Here is a 19,368-nt window from a genome sequence, read left to right on the forward strand (position 1 = left end):
TATGCTTCTCCCCCTAAAATCTGAATGCCTGTCAAGTAGCCCATACAGATCTGCATACAAATACACAGCTGAAAGTTGTCTTTAGAAGCCCTCCATAAATCAGACCGAAGCTCAGCTAGCAGATCTCAGGGAAGTGGCAGATAGCAGCACAGGCAGAGATGGAAGATGCCAGACCACCCTCGTGATCTGATAGCTCAGAATCTTTCCATTCCTCTGGGTACAGGCAGAGAGCAAGTAATCAGCAAAGGAAACTTTTCCTTCTTCCACTGGGCAGATCCACAGCTTCCCTGGTAGTGGAAGAAAAAGAGGGAATTGGGGGTGTCAGGATGAGCCTACAAAACTCAAGGAGGAAAGAGCAGGTGGCACTGTCACCGGTAACCCCCCCCATGTCAGTTTATCTGCAGAACCCCCGTATTCCAAGCCCATTCGTCACTAGAGTTCTCACTTTAGCCCCAAATCCTTCTAGACTATGATGTCCTTGTAGACTCAGGCTCTTTCTCACACATTTTTGCTTGTTTATCTCCCTTCAGACTTAACCATGTGTCTTACCTGTACTTGGTACTGAAAGATATTGGTAGTGCTTATTTGAGTTGTGTGATTTGATCTATTAGTGTCCATAAGAAAATCAACAACAAAATAAATAATAAAGAAATAATTATTAAATCCAGGACCCCAAGAGGGCCTAATGTGAGTCAAAAAACATGATAGATTGAGTAAGCCCTTCCTGCCTGGAGAGCATAGAGGTCATTGCTAACCTCCTTTCCCAACAAATGCTTTTTGGGAAGGGAATGCGGCAACCCTGTGGGTCAGTCAGCACTGTGTCCCAGGGACCGATCCAGGCCAATGCAGAGGCTTCTCCTGCCTTATAATTCCATCATGTGGAGCCAATTGGAGGGAACAGGATCTTACTGCAAGCCAGGAACTTTAAATGGATTATCTTTGTTTTTACAGCTTTATTGAGGTATAATTGACATACAATAAACTGCACGTATTTAAAGTACACAATATGATAAGGATTGACATATGATACACCAATAAAATTATCACCACAATTGAGATAGTGAACATATTTATCACCCCCCTAAATTTCCTTATAACCTTTCTCCTGCACCTCCCCACCTGCCTCCACTGACCTGCTTCCTGTTGCTATGGATTTGTTTGCATTTTTTAACATCTTTAAGTAAATGGAATCATACAGTATGCACTATACATAGTGCACTATATCATATTGCTGAGTTGTACATACCACAATTTGTTTATCCATTCACCTGTTGACAGGCATTTGGATTGTTTCCAGTTTTGCACTATTATAAATAAAACTACTATGAATATTTGTGTGCAAGTCTTTATATGAGCATGTGTTTTCACTTCTGTTGAGTAAATTCCTAGGAGTGGAATGGCTGGATCATATTGTGGACGTATGTTAAATGTTTAAGCAACTGCCAACCATTTTGCAAAGTGACGGTACCGTGTTACATTAGCACCAGCAGTGTAGGCGCATTCCAGCTGCAACATATCTTTGCCAACACTTAGCCAAGCATTTTAATTTTAGCTATTCAAACAGATAGTGGTATATCATGGTGGTTTTAATCTGCATGTTCCTAATGACTACTGGTGGTAGATATCGTCTCATGGGTTTACGTGCCACCTGTATATCTTTGCTGAGTGTCTGTTCAAATCTTTTGCCCATTTTTAACTGGTTTATTTTTTCCATCTTATTGAAATTTTTAAAAAATTAACTTAGTTGAGAATTAATTTGCATACATTTCAATGAGTTTTGACAAATTTATTCACCTTAGTAACTACTGCCACGATCAAGATATGAAAGATTTTCATCACTCCAAAACGTCCTGCCTTCTTTTTGAGGGCCCATCTTTTTCCTTGTGTGTGCGTGCGTGTTTAATAACAGCTTTATTGAGATAAATTCACATACCATAAAATTTACCCATTTAAAAAGTGTACAAGTCAGTGATTTTTAGCATATTCACAGGTTTTAGAACCATCACCCTAATCAGTTTGTGAACATTAGCGTACACATTAGCAGTCACTCTCCACTTCCCATCTTCCACCACCAAAGCACGATACAACCACTAATCCACTTTCTGCCTCTAGAGATTTGCCTATTCTGGACATTTCATATAAATACAATTATACAGTAAGTAGTCTTTTGTGACTGGCTTCTTTCATGTAAGCATAATGTTTTCAAGGTTTGTTCCTATTAGAGCACGTATTAGTAGTTGATTTCTTTTTATTGCCAAATAATATTCCATTGTATGGCTATAGCACATTTCATTTATCCTTCCATCAGTTGATGGACATTTGCATTATTTCTATTTTTTGGTTATTATGAATAATGCTGCTGTGAATGATGTGTATAAATTTTTGTGTAGATACATCTTTCATTTCTCTTGGGTGTATACCTAAGAGTAGAATTGCTGGGACATATGGTAATTTTATATTTAATCTCTTGAGAAATTGACAGGCAGTTTCTAAAGAGTTGTACCATTTTACATTCCCACAATGTTCCAATGTCTTCACATTCTCAAAGACACTTGTCATTACCTGTCTTTTTATTACAGCCGTCCTAGTGGGTCTCTCATTGTAGTCTTGACTGGCACTTCTCTGATGGCTAGTGATGTTGACCATCTCTTCATGTGTTATTGGCCAGTTTTACATCTTCTTTGGAGAAATGCCTATTCAGATTCTTTGCCTGTTTTTTATTTTATTTTATTTTATCATTACACAGTGTAAACATTTTTTGTGGCCCTTTACCAATTTCTCTCTAACCCTTCTCCCCCTCCCCTTTTCCCACCTCTGCCATCCTCAGTCCTCTTTGTCTATCTTTAAATTGAGTTGTTTATCTTTTGTTATTGAGTTTTAAGTGTTTTTTATGTATTCCAGATACAAGTCCCTTATCAAATATATGACTTGTAAAAATTTTATTCCATTTTGTGGGTTATTTTTTCACTTTCTTGATGATATCCTTTAAAGCACAAAAGTTTTAATTTTGTTAATTTCACATTGTTGAGATTTAAGAGTTCTATGCATAGCCTAGATATGAATCCTTTATCAAATATATGCATTGCAAATATTTTCTCTGTCTAATTTTTTTCTTAATTCTCTTAACAGTATTTTTTGAAAAGCAGACATTTTTAATTCTTATAAAGTCCAATGTAACAATGTGTTCTTTTATGGATTATGCTTTTGGTATATTATCTGAGAAACTTTTGCCTAACCCAGGATCACAAATACTTTATCCTATATTTTCTTCTAGAAGTTTTTTATATTTAGATCTGTAATACATTTGAGTTATTTTTTTTAACTGTGCAAATCATTCATCACCATTTGTTGAAAAGACTATCCTTTCTCCACTGAACTGCTTTTGCACTTTTGTCAAAAATCTATTTATATATGTGTGGGTCTCAGGACTTTATTATTTTTTTTTTGGCTGCTATATTTTTCTGTCTTTACCCCAATACCACACTGCCTTGATTACTGTAGCTTTATTAGTCTTAAAATCAGGTAGTGCTCGCCCTCCAACTTTGTTATTTTTAAAGTTGTTTTGGCTATTCTAGATCCTTTACATTTCCAGTAAATTTTAAAATCTTGTCAAATTCTACAATAAAGCCTGCTGGGATTTTGATTAAGTTACATTAATTCTATAAATCGATTTAGGAGCATTTGACTTCTTACCGATATTGAGTCTTTCAGTCCATGATAAGATATATCTGTTTATTTAGGTCTTTTTTAACACGTCTCAACAATATTTTATAGTTTTCAGTGTGTAGATTTTTAACATCTTTTTGTCGTATTTTTCACTAAGTATTTCATATTTTTGGTGCTACTGTTATTTAATTTCAATTTCCATTTGTTTGTTGCTAGAATATAAAATATAATTGATACATGCATATTGATCTCGTATCATACAATCTTTCTAAACTCATTTATTAGTTCTAGTAGCTTTTTTGTACATATTATCAGATTTTCTATTATCAGTGGTTCCTCCTGGAAGTGGATATTACCCCTCTGGGGAAATATGTAGCAATGCCTGGAGACGTTTTCGATTGTCACCACTTGGAGGGTGGAGGGGCAGTCTTATTGGTATCTAGTGGGCAGAGGCCACAGACACCATTAAAAATAGTACAACACACAGGATGGTCCTCCAAACAAAGAATTATTGACCCCAAAATGTCAGGCAGAAGTTGAAAAAGACTCTCCTACACAGACATTCATGTAGTCCGCAAATAAAGATTTCCTCCTTTCCAGTCAAATATTTTTTTGCTTCTTTTTTTTTTTGCCTGGTTGCACGGGTGAGAATCTCTAATGTTTAATGGAAGAAGAGAAAGCAGACGTATTTGCCTTATTCTTGATGTCAGGGGGAAAGAATTTAGTCTTTCACTATTAAGTATGACATTAGCTATAGGTATTTTTGTAGATGCCGTTATCAGGTTGAAAATTTTCTCTTCTATTTCTAGCTTGCTGAGAGTTTTTCAGGAATAGATGTTGCATTTTGTCATATGCTTTTTCTGTCTTTATTGAAACGATCATACAGTTTTTCTTCTTGAGTTTAGTAATATAGTAAATTACATTGACTGATTTTAAATACTAAATCATTTTTGCTTCTTTAGGATAAACCCTCCTTATTTAAGATGTATTCTCCTTTTTGTATATTGTTGGATTGGATTTGTCAATTTTTAAAAACAATTTGCATCTGTGTTGACAAGGGACCTTGGTCTGTAGTTTTCTTTATCTGTAATGTCTTTGTCTGGTTTTGGTATCAGAATAATTCCAGCCTCAAAGAATGAGTTGAGAATTATTTTCTCTTCTTCAATTTTCTGGATCAGTTTATTCAGCATTGGTATTATCTCTTCCTTAAATATTTGAAAACATTCACCAGTCAGGCCATCTGAGCCTAAAATTTTCTTTGTAGGAAGATATTTTAACTATAAATTCAATGTCTTTATTTGATTTAGAACTGTTAAAATTATTTATATCTTCTTGAGTAAGCATCAGTAGTTTGTGTCTTTCGAAAAATTTGTCAGTTTCATCTAACATGTCAAATTTATAAGGTTGCTCACAACATTCCGTCATTATCCTATAATATCTATACACCTGTAGTGATGTCACTTCCTATTATTGATTTTGGTAGTTTGTGTCTTCGTTTCCTAGTCAGTGTGGCTAGTTCTTGGAGATAAATGCAATTGATGAAGCTCCAGCTACACTGTTTTCTATTGTGTTGATTTTTGCTTTGATCTTTATTATTATTTTCTTTTTTCTTACTTTAGCTTTAGTTGCTTTTACTTTTCTAGTTTCTTAACATGGGAGGTGAAATCATTGATTGGAGACCATTCTTTCCTAGCATCAATGTTTCACGCTATAGTTCTCCCACTCAGTATTGCTACAGCAACATCCCACAAATCGTGTTACATTTTCATTCAATTCAAAATACTTTTGATTTCTTCCTTGACCTGATGGGTTATTTAGAAATGCATTATTTTGTCTCTAAATGTTTGGATATTTTTCAGATATCTTTATGTCATTGATTTCTAATTTAATTCCACTGTGGTCAGAGAACTTATTTTCTAGGACTTGAATTTTTTAAATTTATTGATATTTGGGTTTTGGCCCAGAAATTGGTCTATATTGACCAGGATACCATCTGGCATTCTGCAAAATGTCCCCAGCTGTGGGCCACCCATTCAAGGGCAGGCTTTCAGTCCTGAGAAAAACTTAATAACGCTTCATGTGCCCTTGAAATGAATATATATTCTGTGTTATTAGGTGGGGTTGTTCTAAAAGTGTAAACAGGCCAAGTTGGTGGATAGTATTGTTCAGGTCTACTAGATCCTTGCTGGTTTTCTGTCTGGGACTTGTGGTTTTATAGTTTTCATCACATGTAGAGAAAAATTTCCCCATTATACCTCCAAATATTTTTCCTGACTTCCCTTCACCCCTTTCTTCAGGGATTCCAATTACATGCATATTAGCTTGCTTGAAGTTGTCCCACAGCTCTTTTCATTTTATTAAATTCCTTTTGTTACCCCTGTGTGTTTAATTTTGGGTAATTTCTATTGCTATATCTTAAAGTTTACCAATCTTTTCTTCTGCAATGTCTACTTGGCCATTAATCTCATTTAATGCATTTGTCATATCAGAAATTGTTTGATTAGTTTTTACTTATACAAATTCAATTTTGGTGTTTTGTATATCTTCCACATCTCTACTTAACTTTTTGAACATATGAATACAGTTATAATAACTGTTTAATGTCTTTTTTCTAATCCTAACATCTATGTCACTTCTTGATCATTTTCAATTCATTATTTCCCTCTTTATGGGTTATATTTTTCTGCTTCTTTGCATACCTAGCAATCATTAATTGGATTCTAAACATTGTGACTTTTACCTTGTTGGGTGCTAATATTTTTGTATTCCTAGAAATATTCTTACACTTTTCTCTTGGACATAGTTAAGTTACTTGAAAACAGTGTGGTTCTTTTGAGTCTTGCTTTTAGATTCATTAGGCAGGACCAGAGAAGTTTTCAGACAACAGCTAATTATTCTCCACTATTGAGGCCAGACCTTCCTGAGTATGTTACCCTATGCCTCAATAATTATGAATTTTTCTAGTCAGGGTGGTGGAAACAGACATTATTTGTAGCACTGTGTGAGTCCTCAACACTATGAGATAAAAAGATGGTTATTTCCCAGACCTTGGGTATTTTTCTAACATGCAAATATTGACCAATACTCTGCTAAATAATTGAGAGAGAGCCTCTGCAGATCTCTGGGGTTCCCTCTATGTAACTCTCCTCTCCAGTACTCTGTCTTACAAACTCTAGCCACCTTGGACTCCTCAGTTTCTCCACTCTGTTTCCTCGATTCATGGAGTTTGACAGGCCCTTTGAGCTTCCTCTGCTTGCATCACAGACTAGAAACTCCTCAAAGCAATAAGCCGGTGTAATTGTGGTGCTCTCCTCATGTGTTTTGCGTCTCTTGGAGATCACAGCCTTTTGTCGTCTGGTGGCCAATGCCTTGAAATCATTGTTTTATATTTTTGTCTGTTGTTTCTTTGCTTCAAATGGGATGATAAATCCAGTCCTTGTTACTCCATCTTGCCCACGGGCACTTGCCTCTAACTATATCATCTTTAAATTTTACAACCACTCTGTAAGCACTAACTTTGTATTAAAATTGTGCTTATTCTACAGAAGAATAATTTGGAAGACAGAGATTGAATGAGTGATGCAGGGTTTGCACCTAGATCTGCGTGATTCCGGGGTTTATGCTCAGAATCATAATACTTGTTTGTCTATGTCTGTGACACCAAGATACTAACAGACTTTGCTACTTCGTGATCAACCCAATCATCTTCACTTGCAGTCCAATTCTGACCACACTCAGTCACTCCGTTAATTCTTCAACCCTGGTCCAGTCAAACAGTGAGCACAGGTGAGGAGGGGATGGGGTATGAATGAGCAGCTTCAGATCCCAGTAAGGAAGTAAAGGTGGGAAACGAGGATCTAGGAAGTGATACCCAGTCGTCCCATCTAGTGACCTTCAATGGGAAGTGAGCTCTTAGCCCCAGAACAGCCATTCAAGGGCAGTCTTACCATCCCTGAGAAAGACTTGGTGAGTTTCAAAGACTGGAGAGAAACTTGGATGGGGATTGAAACAGAATTATTGTCTTCTACTATGGTTTACAGAGTTGTAGTTTGGTCACAAGATGAAGGCAGGAGGCTGTTCTCTAAACAGGTATACTATTGGTAAGGAGGTGGTGTGTGGAAGAGAAAAATGAAGTCCAAAGGTGAGTATTGGGCACCATGTCCTCAGCCAGAATAACTGGGAGAATGACTCACTGCTAACCCACAACGCGATGGTCTAGAAGGCCTCAAGGTCCACATCCTAGAACCTGGGTAGACCTGGGATAATAGGAGGAGAGATAGCAGGCCAGGTGTGGAGAAGTAGAAACAGAGATTTTAAGGACTTCTTTGACCTAGATACCCTGCCATGGTCCCTTTGCAAACCTCAGTGGAGACTCTTGCATTAGTTACAGAGCATGGGGAAAAAATGAAGTCAGTAACACCCAGGAAGAGACTTAGGCATTGAGAGTAGTCAGTCCATGAGGCTGCGGTGACAAGTTCACACCCACAGGGCTGTGAGCAGTTGAGGAGCTGGCGTTTTGTACAGAAGATATGTACAACTGAAGGAGGACTACCAGGGTTTTCTGACTTGGGCCTTGAACATGAAGGCCTTGGGGGAGAAAGGACCCTCAGAGCTGCTTCTTTCCCAGAGACCAGCAGTGAAGGTTCATAAGTCAAGTCAGTTCCCAGCCATACCTTCTTCAGGAAGTGGCGTGGAGGCACACAAGAAGCCAACCCCAGCGGCGGTCAGTAGGAAGCACAACCTGGAGAGATGTGGTCTACACTGCTGGAGCAGAAAAATCAGGAGGTGTCCTCATAGGTTTGAGTGTTTGACAAATGTTAGTGGTATTTGTCAAGGCCATTTCATGGCTTGGTTATTTTATCCTTCAGGTCTCAGTTAAAATGTCTTTCTCTCAGAGGCCTTTCCTCACTATCTGGTCTAAAGGGCCCTCTCTAGTTGCTCCCTGACTTCTCATCCTGTGTTTATAACACGGACCCTGAAGCCAAATTGCTGGGTTTGAATCAAGATCCTGTCACAAACTTGTTCTGTGAATTTGAGCAACGTGTGTGTTGGCCTTCACTTCCTGTTGACCACGTGGCCATAACAGTACCTACCTCTAAGATTGTTGTGAAGGTTTCCTGGCTTAATACCAGGACAAACCTAGGAAATTGCCATTTGGGGGAGTCAAAAATGGTCGATTATCAACAATTTCACATGAATCAGCCTACAGCATATGTAAGGCATTAGAAGAGGACTAGTCAGCTCTATGTAGAGCTGTTAGGTATTATAATTCAACCTGTAATTATTTTTTCATTCATTGTTCATACCCCACATTAGAATATGAGCCCCTAGATGGACTTGAGCGTTGTCTTTGTCACTCTATCCAGAGCCTGTAGGACAGCCCCTGGCACATAACCATCACTCAATAAATATTTATTGAACCAAGGAATAGGACATGTGTGCCTACCCCTGTAATAAAGGCTGGGCACAGGGATTCTGGTGGGAGTCCTACAGCTACGGCCAACGGGAACCGCGTTCTTAACTGATATGCCTCCGTGGAGAAGTAAGGAGAGTGAGGCAGCAGGTCCTGGTACCAAATCACTGCGCCCCTTGCTCTCACTCTCAGCCTTTGCTGGCGGGGGGGGGGCTTGGAAGAGCTGATTGGTATCCCCGTGGCCTTCAGCACAGTCATGTGCTACTGGGCAGAAGACAACAGTCTTCACTTTCCCCAAGAAGCAGAATTGCAAAATGAATAAAAAAGAAATACACCCCTGTGTCTGTGTGTTTGTTTGATGGTTTGGGTTAGTGTATTTTATTGTCATAATGACAGGGGTGAGCTAGGCTTTGGAGCCATGTTTCCCTCTTTATCTGGATTGCCTGGGAGCCAGTCTGGTGGAACAGTTATTAGCAGAACCACAGTGGGTATGGGTAACTCGTTAAATATATGGCCCGGGAGCTAGGGGCTCGCTTTTTTCTGAAGTTAAAACAAACTTATTTCAGGTGAATCTGGGCCAGAAGGTAGCTTGATATTTTAGCAAAGTGCTTTCCTTGACTGCCTCTTCGAGTCTTGGCTGCAGAACTTGCCACAGCGTGGGCTCTGGACTCCCAGCAAAGCCTCTGACTACAGAGCCCAGTTTGCCCTTTCTGTGCACTGGGTTCCCATGCTTGCTTTGAAGAGCAGTGTTTACAAAACAGTAAACCACTCTGCTTTGTCTACCCACAGATGCTTCCAGGGGGCAAGATGTGGGTGTTTGCCCTTTCTGTGCACTGGGTTCCCATGCTTGCTTTGAAGAGCAGTGTTTACAAAACAGAAAACCACTCTGCTTTGTCTACCCACAGATGCTTCCAGGGGGCAAGATGTGGGCTGGATTTGTCCCTTCAAGGAAGGCTTTGTGGTGTCATTACCCTGACATCTGTGCTGAGTCCCAGCAGCCCCATAACCATGAGTCTCAGCCACAGCACCGAGACCCAGAAAGGCAGTTAAGGTAAGTCAGGCAGTGTGTGTCTATTAGACCATGTAACAGTTCTTTGGAGAATTTTGTTCCTCTCTCCCCACTGATGTCTATGTCTCTGCATTTCCCCCACATGTTCTCTCATTTCTTGTTGGATTGTTAATTCCCACACCCCTCTTCCTCTTTGCAAGTCTTTAGACTTTCTCCTTCGTTGCCATCACCACACTTCAACATGTGGATCTAGCAGCCCAGCAGAGGCCCAGGGTTAATTTTCTGCCATTCATGCCTTCCTTCCCTGCACTAGGCCCTTCAGTACAGCTTAGTGTTTATCCCTTTCCCAAACACTCCTTGTCCTTCTTAATATCTCAGTTTCTTTCTTTATCCCACTCCATCTGCCTGGAATTTTTTTTCTTTACCTTATTTATATACTTGTCAAACTCCAACAAACCTTTTAAGCATGAACTCAAAAGGCCATCTCCCTGACTCTCCTTAACACGTTATCTTTTCCTGTTTCAGCACTTTTATATTACAGTGTAATTTCTTAAAATTTTCCTACTAGACTGAGTGCTCCTCCAAGGGAGAGACCATGTTTCATTTACCTCTGCATCCCTGGCTTCGAGTATGTCACCTAGATACCAGTGGGTACTCAATTAGTAAAAAGGTGAGTGAATGAATGAATGAATGAATGGATGAATGAATGAATCCAAGGCCTGCTTTTCACTAAATGCTCAGTACTCCCAGGATTCCTGACAATATCCTTCCCTCACCTAATGTATCAGCTTTAAAAAAAAAGATCTCACTTATAGACATTCCTGGGCTTTTATTTTTTTCACTTTATTGCTACCAGTATCAGTCTTCTGTGTAGAATACAAATCGGAAGGGAATATATGGGATTGCACCTCAAATGGAATGTCCCATCCCTTATTGACAGTCCTCCACCAGAAACCCCCTGCACTCTCAGCCTTTCCACCTTCAACATGGCAGTGCTAGACTGCTTCTGTTTAACACGGATCGCCCATTCCTGACAGGTGTCATGTGTGGGGAAATTTGCCTTTTAGATAGATGAAAAGATTTCCATAGGGGAGGGAGGCAGTTACTGGCCTTTAAAAGGAGCAAACAACCTACTGCCCTGGATTGCTCCAGGTCCCCGCGGCTCACACCTCCCAAAGCAGAATTCTTGTTAGCACTTTTTTGCTTTTACATCTGCATTAACCACAAAAGACCTTAGTTCTCACACCTGCCCCATTCAGTTTTTACATTTTTCATTATATTATTTCCATATGTAGCCTTGCCCATGTTCCTGACCTTATTCCAACGGAATGACTAGATTCTAGTTTGTGGCTGTTCTTCAGGCATTTTGACACTTAACCCATCCCTAAGCTCACTATTCATCCCAGACTGCCTGGGACAGTCCCAATTTACACATGCTATCCCACTGTAATTATTAATGGCACCCCCTTTTATTCTCATAAGTGTCCTAGTATGGATGGTAAATTATAAGATCACCCTACCCATCTTGGTTTTCCCTACTTCTGTCTCTGAATTGACAGCTCACTCACTTGTCACAGCCACCTTGTAATACGCTGAGATAGGACAATTCCCATCCTGACCTACTTCTGTCTATTCCACAGCATTTAGATTGCTGGCAAAAGAGTCAGTGAATGTGTTAGAATGAAATCCTAGCCTCCTGTCCATGCTCCATAGACAAGTATGTTCATGCTCAATAACACACACACACGCATATACACACACAGAATGGAAACATTAGCATCCTTGTTTTTAACAAAGAGACCTCTACCACGTGGTAGAAAGGGAGGGAGGAAATGGTCTGGCAGCATTATAATGATAGATGTCAAACAGTGACATAGAAAAGAATTATAAAGGACTAAAAAGATAGGGCCGGACAGTGATCAAACCCTTTCTCTCCAATAGGATGCAATCCATTTTCCTTTCAAATACCACACCATAAAGAGAACAGACATTTTTGCACAGGCGTTGGCACATATAATGCTTACAAGGTCTTCCCCACAGATGCTCATTACCTAAGCGAGCCACCAAAGAGTTCTCTCCCAAGTTAAACCCTGTGAACTGCTCACCTCATGGCAAAACGGAATATTTTCCTGTTAGCAGTGTTTCATCAGGGTGGCTTTCCATTCTGCCTCCTCTGAAACCTGCAGAAGCCTAGAGGTATTTGATCTGTTAAGCATTTTGTGCTGAAAATATCCCTTATTCAAAATGGCTTCATTATGCCTCCAGAATGGCCCCAGATAGCACGCTAGGGTTACAAGCTTGTCTAACTTTGTATGGGCATCTATTCCCACTCCCCAAACACTGCTGAAAATCTGATTCTTCCAAGAAGACTTCCATCATAAGGTGGGTTTGAGGTGAGGTGACTGTTTTCCTCTTAAGAATCACTTCCAACCAACATCTCTAAGTATTCAAATCAGCAGAGATAAATGTGGACATAATTCTTCCCCCAAATTTTGCCAGCCTGAAAGAGAAATGTCCAACTCAGTACTCTTATCTCAAGGCCAGAGCATCCCTCCTAGGCATCACAACTCATTACTGGTGTGCAGGCATCCTCAACCCCTTCAGTGTCCAGGCTGAGACCAGAAACAGCCAGAGCTCGTTAGCTATTGTCTCTGAGATTGACCAACCTCAGTGGGTTTACTCCAGTACACTAGCCAATATTAACATGTTGTGACACGGCATAAAAACATCAGGAAGCACACCACAGATCAGTATAAACACATGGCCCTAGAATCAAATATAAACCTTGAGGTGAATTAAAAGGAAAAAATGTGTTATGATTAACAAGTCAAACACACACACACATACACACACACACACGCCAGGTAGAGAAATGAATGAATAATGTAAAAATACATCAGTTCTAAACTAAGCAATAAAGACAGCAACACCCGGGGTCCTAGGTTGGACCCATGGGCAGCAGCCCCTTCTGCCTGGAAACAGGCAAGACAGCTATGCCCAGGGTCCTAGGCAGGAGACAAGGGCAGAAGCCTCCTCTGCTCAGAAGTAAGCAAGAGAACATGCCAAAAATGCCACTTCTGTGTGAGTGGCCCACCACAGCCACAGCTGCCACAAAAGTGGCTCAGCACCACAGCAGTAGCCACAGCTGCCATGAAGGCAGCCCACCAGACATTCAGCTGCATTGACACTGGGGAGAATCACCAGCAGAGACTGGAAAAGGAAGAGGATGTGTCTCTCCTCAAAGCCCACTCCAGAGAAGTAGAAGAAGCAACTGCTCTACCAGATGAACGGACACCAATGTAGAGATACTACAAATATGAAAACCCAAGAAAATATGACACCACAAAAAGAATAGAGTAATTCTTGAATACCAGACCCTATAGAGTAGGAAACCCTTGAAATGACTGAAAAGGAATTCCAAGCAACAATCTTAAGGAAACTCACTGAGATATGAGAAGGCTGTTAGACAGCATAATGAAACAAGAAAAAAAAATCCAAGATATGAATGAGGAAATTTACAAAGAGATTAATACCTTAAAAAAGAATGTAGCAGAACTCATGGAACTGAAATATTCACTCAACAAAATAAAAAACACAACCAATAGCTTAAGCAGCAGGCTAGAACAAGCAGAAGAAAGAGTTTCTGATCTTGAAAATAGTCTTTTAGAAAGAACCCAGGTGGACAAAAAAAAGGAAAAATAATTTTTTATTTTTATTTATTTATTTTTACCTTTTTTTTTTTTTTTTTTTTTTTTTTTTTACTGACCGGTAACGGGATCGCAACCCTTGGTGTTGCACCCGCACCGTGCTCAGCCAGTGAGCAGGAACCGGTCTCCACATGGGATCCTAACCCTCGGCAGGAGCGCTGCCCACTCCCAAGCAGCGCACTCTCCAGTGCACCACCGGGCCGGCCCGGAAAAATAATTTTTTAAAAAAGAAGAAAATCTAAGACATCTAGCTGACAACATTAAGTGCACAAACATTAGAATCACGGGTGTTCTAGAAGGGGAGGAGAAATGAAAAGGCATGGAAAACCTATTCAACAAAATAATATTGGAAAACTTCCCAGGTATAGGGAAAGACACAGACCTTCAGATCCAGGAGGCTCAAAGATCCCCAGATTCAACCCAGGAAGATCCTCTCCAAGACACCTTATAGTGAGATTGATAAAGCTTAAAGACAAAGAGAGAATCTTAAAAGAAGCAAGAGAAAAGCATCAAGTCACCTATAAGGAAGCCCCTATCAGACTAACAGCAGACTTCTCAACAGAAACCCTACAAGCCAGAAGAAAATGGGTTGATATATTCAAAATGCTAAAAGAAAAAAACTGCCAGCCAACAATACTATACCCAGCAAGGCTATCCATTAGAAATGAGGGGAAAATAGTATATTTTCCAGATAAACAACAACAACAAAAAGTGGTATTTCACCATCACACAACCAGCCCTATAAGAAATCCTCAAGGAAGTCCTGCATCTGGAATCTGAAAAATGATAATTACTACTATGAATACACAAGAAAGAACAAAACTCACTGGTATAACAAAAATGCAAACAAGCAAGAGAAAGAAACTAAATCTTACCACCCCAAAAAACCATAATGACACAATTTTATCAAAATATAACTCAAACCTAGCTCCAGTAACAGTTGAAGTGGTGCCACTCAGGAAAGGACACCTGAAATATTGTCAGAACATCCAAGATGTTGGCCACAAAGAAAACTGAAATTCTAGTGGATCCATCCATTATGAAAACTGAGCAGAACGAGATCAAAGCAGAGCTGGACTTGTTTTGTTATTCACATTTTCCTCTACCCCTTTCCCCCTTTTAAAAAATGACCCATTTTAAAGAGGAACATGGACATTGATATCATAATAGACTTTTTACAAAATTTTGATTTGGTTTACCCTCAGCCTTGTTAACATTTACATCAGTCATTCTGTTTTTAAAGATTATTTCTGTTTCATTGATTTCACTGACATTAAATGACTCTGCTTAATCTAACAATAGTTCAAGTACTATCAGGAAGTAAGACAAAAATTTAATTGCTACTGTTTGCTACTCAGATAAGGCCTCCCCTGACCTTCTCATGGCCAGATGGTTATTGCAGTTCGCTGGCTCTGCCTTTCTCTCAACTCCTCTCACAACGGTCCCAAAGTCCTTTACACCTTTTATTTCATCAGTACTCTTTTTTTCTTAATTAGGTTTTTTGTTTGGTTTGTTGTTGTTGTTGTTTTTCCATTAGTGCTCTCTTAAGATTCTGTTACTGTTTGCAAATGACAGAAACACAGCTTAAACTAATTTTGGAAAAGAGGGGAATTTACAGGCCTAGGTAACTGCACTGTGACCATTGGAGGTGGGGGGAGATATCAGTTTGAATCAGAGACTTATGCCTGTCAGGCTGTGTTTTTCTTCTGTTTTCTCCCAGCTTTTCACTGGGTATCAGTTTCATCCTTTTGCATCAGCTCCTTCTGTCACATGCCTGATGACTTCTCAATCTCCGCTCTCCAGCTTGGCCACCCAGCAGAGTCCAAGCCTCACTCTCTGGAAGGTTCTGATGGCTCGTACTGACCAGGGACCCTCTTGTGAACTGCCAGCTGGTTCCACAGGAGCCTCTAGAGCTACCTAGTAGTGTCAGACTTCCCTGTCCATTGAGCCTAAGACCCTTCTGATTTAAGTCAACTGGAAAGTAATTATCTAGTTAAGTTCATGATAGTACTGTGGGAGAACTTTTCAAATTACAGGCCAATGGGAAAATAAGGACCTAGTGTACTGTGAAGACCAGTTAAAATTTTGAGAAGACACGACTGGTAAATATCATGATGAGGTGCTTCAAAGGCTTAGCTTTGGGGAATTTGATGCAGTAAAGATTATCCTCTTTTATGACTATGCTTTGAAAGTCAAATGGAAGACCTACTACATTGTGCTCTATTAATTTTATCAGAAAATTGTCACCAAAACAAAACCTGATTTATTCCTTTTTCTGGGAATTATTGTGTAGCTGTAAGAATAATTTTTGTTAAATATAATGTAAAATAAATTATTTTCAAGATAAAAAATAAAGTAAAATAAACCGAGCAATAAATACCTTGGCTGTTAACATGGAAAATAATTCATATGCTGTCTGGTTTGTCATTGACTGTCATAGCTTCTCACTTGCATTGTTGGAACACACTTACACCATGTTAACTCCTGATATAACACACCTCCAGATGCCATCCAAGAAACAGAACAAAAAGGCAACTTGATGTAATGGAAAGAGCACTGGCCTGAAAATCAACCTGTCTGCTAACGATGGTGAGGTTGTAGACAGCTCACAACCTCTCTAGGTCTGTTTTCTCATCTTTTCTGTATTGAAAACTGGTGACTCTTTGACCATTTATGAACATCACTGTAGCTGAAAATAAAAAGAAATAATAAATATATTGGGTTTATTTAAATTTGAAAAACCATCTCCATTCCACGCAGGTCTACTTTTCTAGGCAACCAGTAGTAGAGACTTCTAGGGTTCACACATAACCAATTCTCTCCCGCTCCCTTGAGTTCTTGCAGGTAGGCCAGCCATGAGTGGATAGGATATGTCTCACTTGTGACTCAAAGAATTTCATTGCCAGTGGGAGACCCTTCAACCTACTGTTCTTCTGCCACAACTGTCAAGAAATCCACGTGCTCCAGATATAGCTTCAATGACTTAGCGATTCATCAGCCTGGGTCCTTTGTTAGCCATGTGAAGCACAGTCCTCCATGAACTTCCATAAGAAATATACTTTTGGGAGATTTAGAGGTTATTGAATTCTGCAGCATAGCCTACTTTAACTTGACTAATACATCTACTCCACCCAAGCACCCCAGTACATCCAATTTTTGTTGTTGTTGTTTGTTTCTTTTGAGAACAAGCCCCTCGATAAAGTGGAAGAAGAAAGGGAAGACAGGTCATGTTCTTTTATTATTTGTTTGTTTTGGCCATGCTGACTTTGCAGCAACTGTAGAGTGAAATCGAGGCTACCAGTCTCAATATGAGTTGATGATTCCAATAACAATAGGGAACTCACTATTTGAGCTAGGGTTGCCAGAAGGAAAAAAATATAAAAGCAGGGGGAGGGAGGAGAAACCTTTTTTAAAAGTTATTGCAACACACTCATATTTGGTCCCCATCACCCAGAGTCATATTTTTGACCCCTTCCTCACTGGAGACCTGGGGTGGCTCTGGTACATTTGTCTTTTGCTTCCCTGCACTTCCATTATAATATGGAATTCGAATGCCAGAGCCCCCATCAGCACCTCTGCTCAGTGGTTCGAAGTGGGTTGAATTGTAGCCAGCGGCAGGGGGTGATAAATGTAGCGTGAGCTGCCTTTCCCCCAGAAAACTGCAAATTGCCTGAGCAGTACAACCCACAAAAGGTTCCCATGGAGTGAATTTATCTTGCATTGTCGAGTGGAGAGGAAAAGAGGAGAGACCAGGCATTCTATTTTTGCAAAGTCACATTCGATCTTGTTCAATGTGCAATCCACACATGTTTTAAAGGGGGTTCCAGTGGAAAAGAGTACCAGCCCAGGAATGTGAAACAGATAAAAGGATTTATTTTTAACGCTGTTAGAGTTCACGACCATGTGAACATTTCAATTTCAAGTCACTCGCTCCTGAATAATAACAATGTCCTCTGCTGGAGTGCATGTTATGTCACCCAATAATTCAGCATGAAAAAGACCGTGCCATGGACCACAGGACACAACGACCATCAAAGGGAAAGCTCCTCTTTCCATAATATCACCTGTTTATTCAGAAGGGGAGAGCTATGCTCCCATCAGTGGTCCAGGTTCTCCTTGATTCTTGCTTCTAAATTGGTGTGCCTATGTAGATTATCCCCTGCTAGACACAATTTCATTAATACTTTATGGGTCTGTCAAAGCAGTTGCCATTTTGGAATCCTCCCAAGTGTTGAAAAGTAAAAAGAGCCTTGGTATATGACTAGCTTCATTATGCCAGGCTTTCAAATGAGGTCTTTAGGGCAAGTCTTTCAGAGATAGGTCTTTCCCTGTCTCCTGGAATAACTGGTAATAATAACAGCTTTTCTTGAGAAAACAAGGGTTGTCAGAGGTGTTTGTAACATCACTCTAGCCACGGTCAGAAGATATTCTATACATTATTTTCTTGTCTTTTTTATGGCTTTAGATAAGTCCAGGGGTTTTATTTAGTTTTCCTTACTATCTGAAAAGCATTCTCTCCTCTAAAATGCAGGCCCAAATCCTCACGCATTTTTCTAGGTCCACTTACTCCATGACTTCCCTGACAACTCCAGCCCACAGAGATTTCCCTTCCTCCTAAAACTGAGTACTTATGATATGAACCCTCTCTTGACCTTCGTTATAGGCATGTATCCCCCACAGCACTTTATATATAGCAAGTGATCAAAACCCAAACTCTCTCAGTTGGGGCAGCAGGTACCGTAGTGGTGGGTAATAGCTTGGGCTCAGGAATCACATAAAATTGGGTTCTACCCCAACCCCTTTAATTGCTAGCTTGGGCAAGTCAGTGCTCCTCTCCGTATTTCAATTTCCTCACTGTAAAGTGGAAATAATGATCATAATGCCTACTTCATAACTACTTTTCATTGAGAAAATTAAGTGAGATAATGTGGTTAAAGGGTTTAACACAATGTTCGACAGTATTCGTAACACTCGGTAGGTAGCTGTGATTATCATTACTGATTACAATTTATGGCCACTCCCTTGGTTGCTTTACAGCCTGCCATCCACAGCACTTTTAACTGGAGGCTTCGGTGTGCATTAGTTATTCCACTCCAGAATTCATTACACCTAGGGTTGGATTTATGGAAAATAAAGGCAGAAATCTCCTCTTACCATGTTTTGGTGCATTTGGTTAGAACAATGTCTCTGGAAAATTATGTGAGCAAAATTATTATACATGGAAATCTTCCAAGACAGAGCAGTCAGACTAATACCTGACCAAAGCAGAAATTACTGAGTGTTTCTGATCAGGACAGGCCTCCTCAATTCAAGTTGATGCCCCAATGAATTGAAAAAGCCATTACATAGATTGTAAGACCCACTCCTGTAGGTATTGAGCATGTGTTAAAAGCTGAGACAACTCTTCAGCCTATCCAGCTGCTCACAGGTCTTCAGGGGAAGCCTGAGGCAGGACCTGCTAGAGATGCTTTTCCTTTCTGTTTGGTAAAATCAGACTGACCTTTTCACAATTCATTGTGGTATCTGGGGGAGAGAGGGAGAAAAAAAAAATCCACCTCTCCATGTTGCTTGGT

The sequence above is a fragment of the Galeopterus variegatus genome, unplaced genomic scaffold (assembly GCF_000696425.1).
Source record: "Galeopterus variegatus unplaced genomic scaffold, G_variegatus-3.0.2 Scaffold1479, whole genome shotgun sequence".
Lineage (NCBI taxonomy): Eukaryota > Metazoa > Chordata > Mammalia > Dermoptera > Cynocephalidae > Galeopterus > Galeopterus variegatus.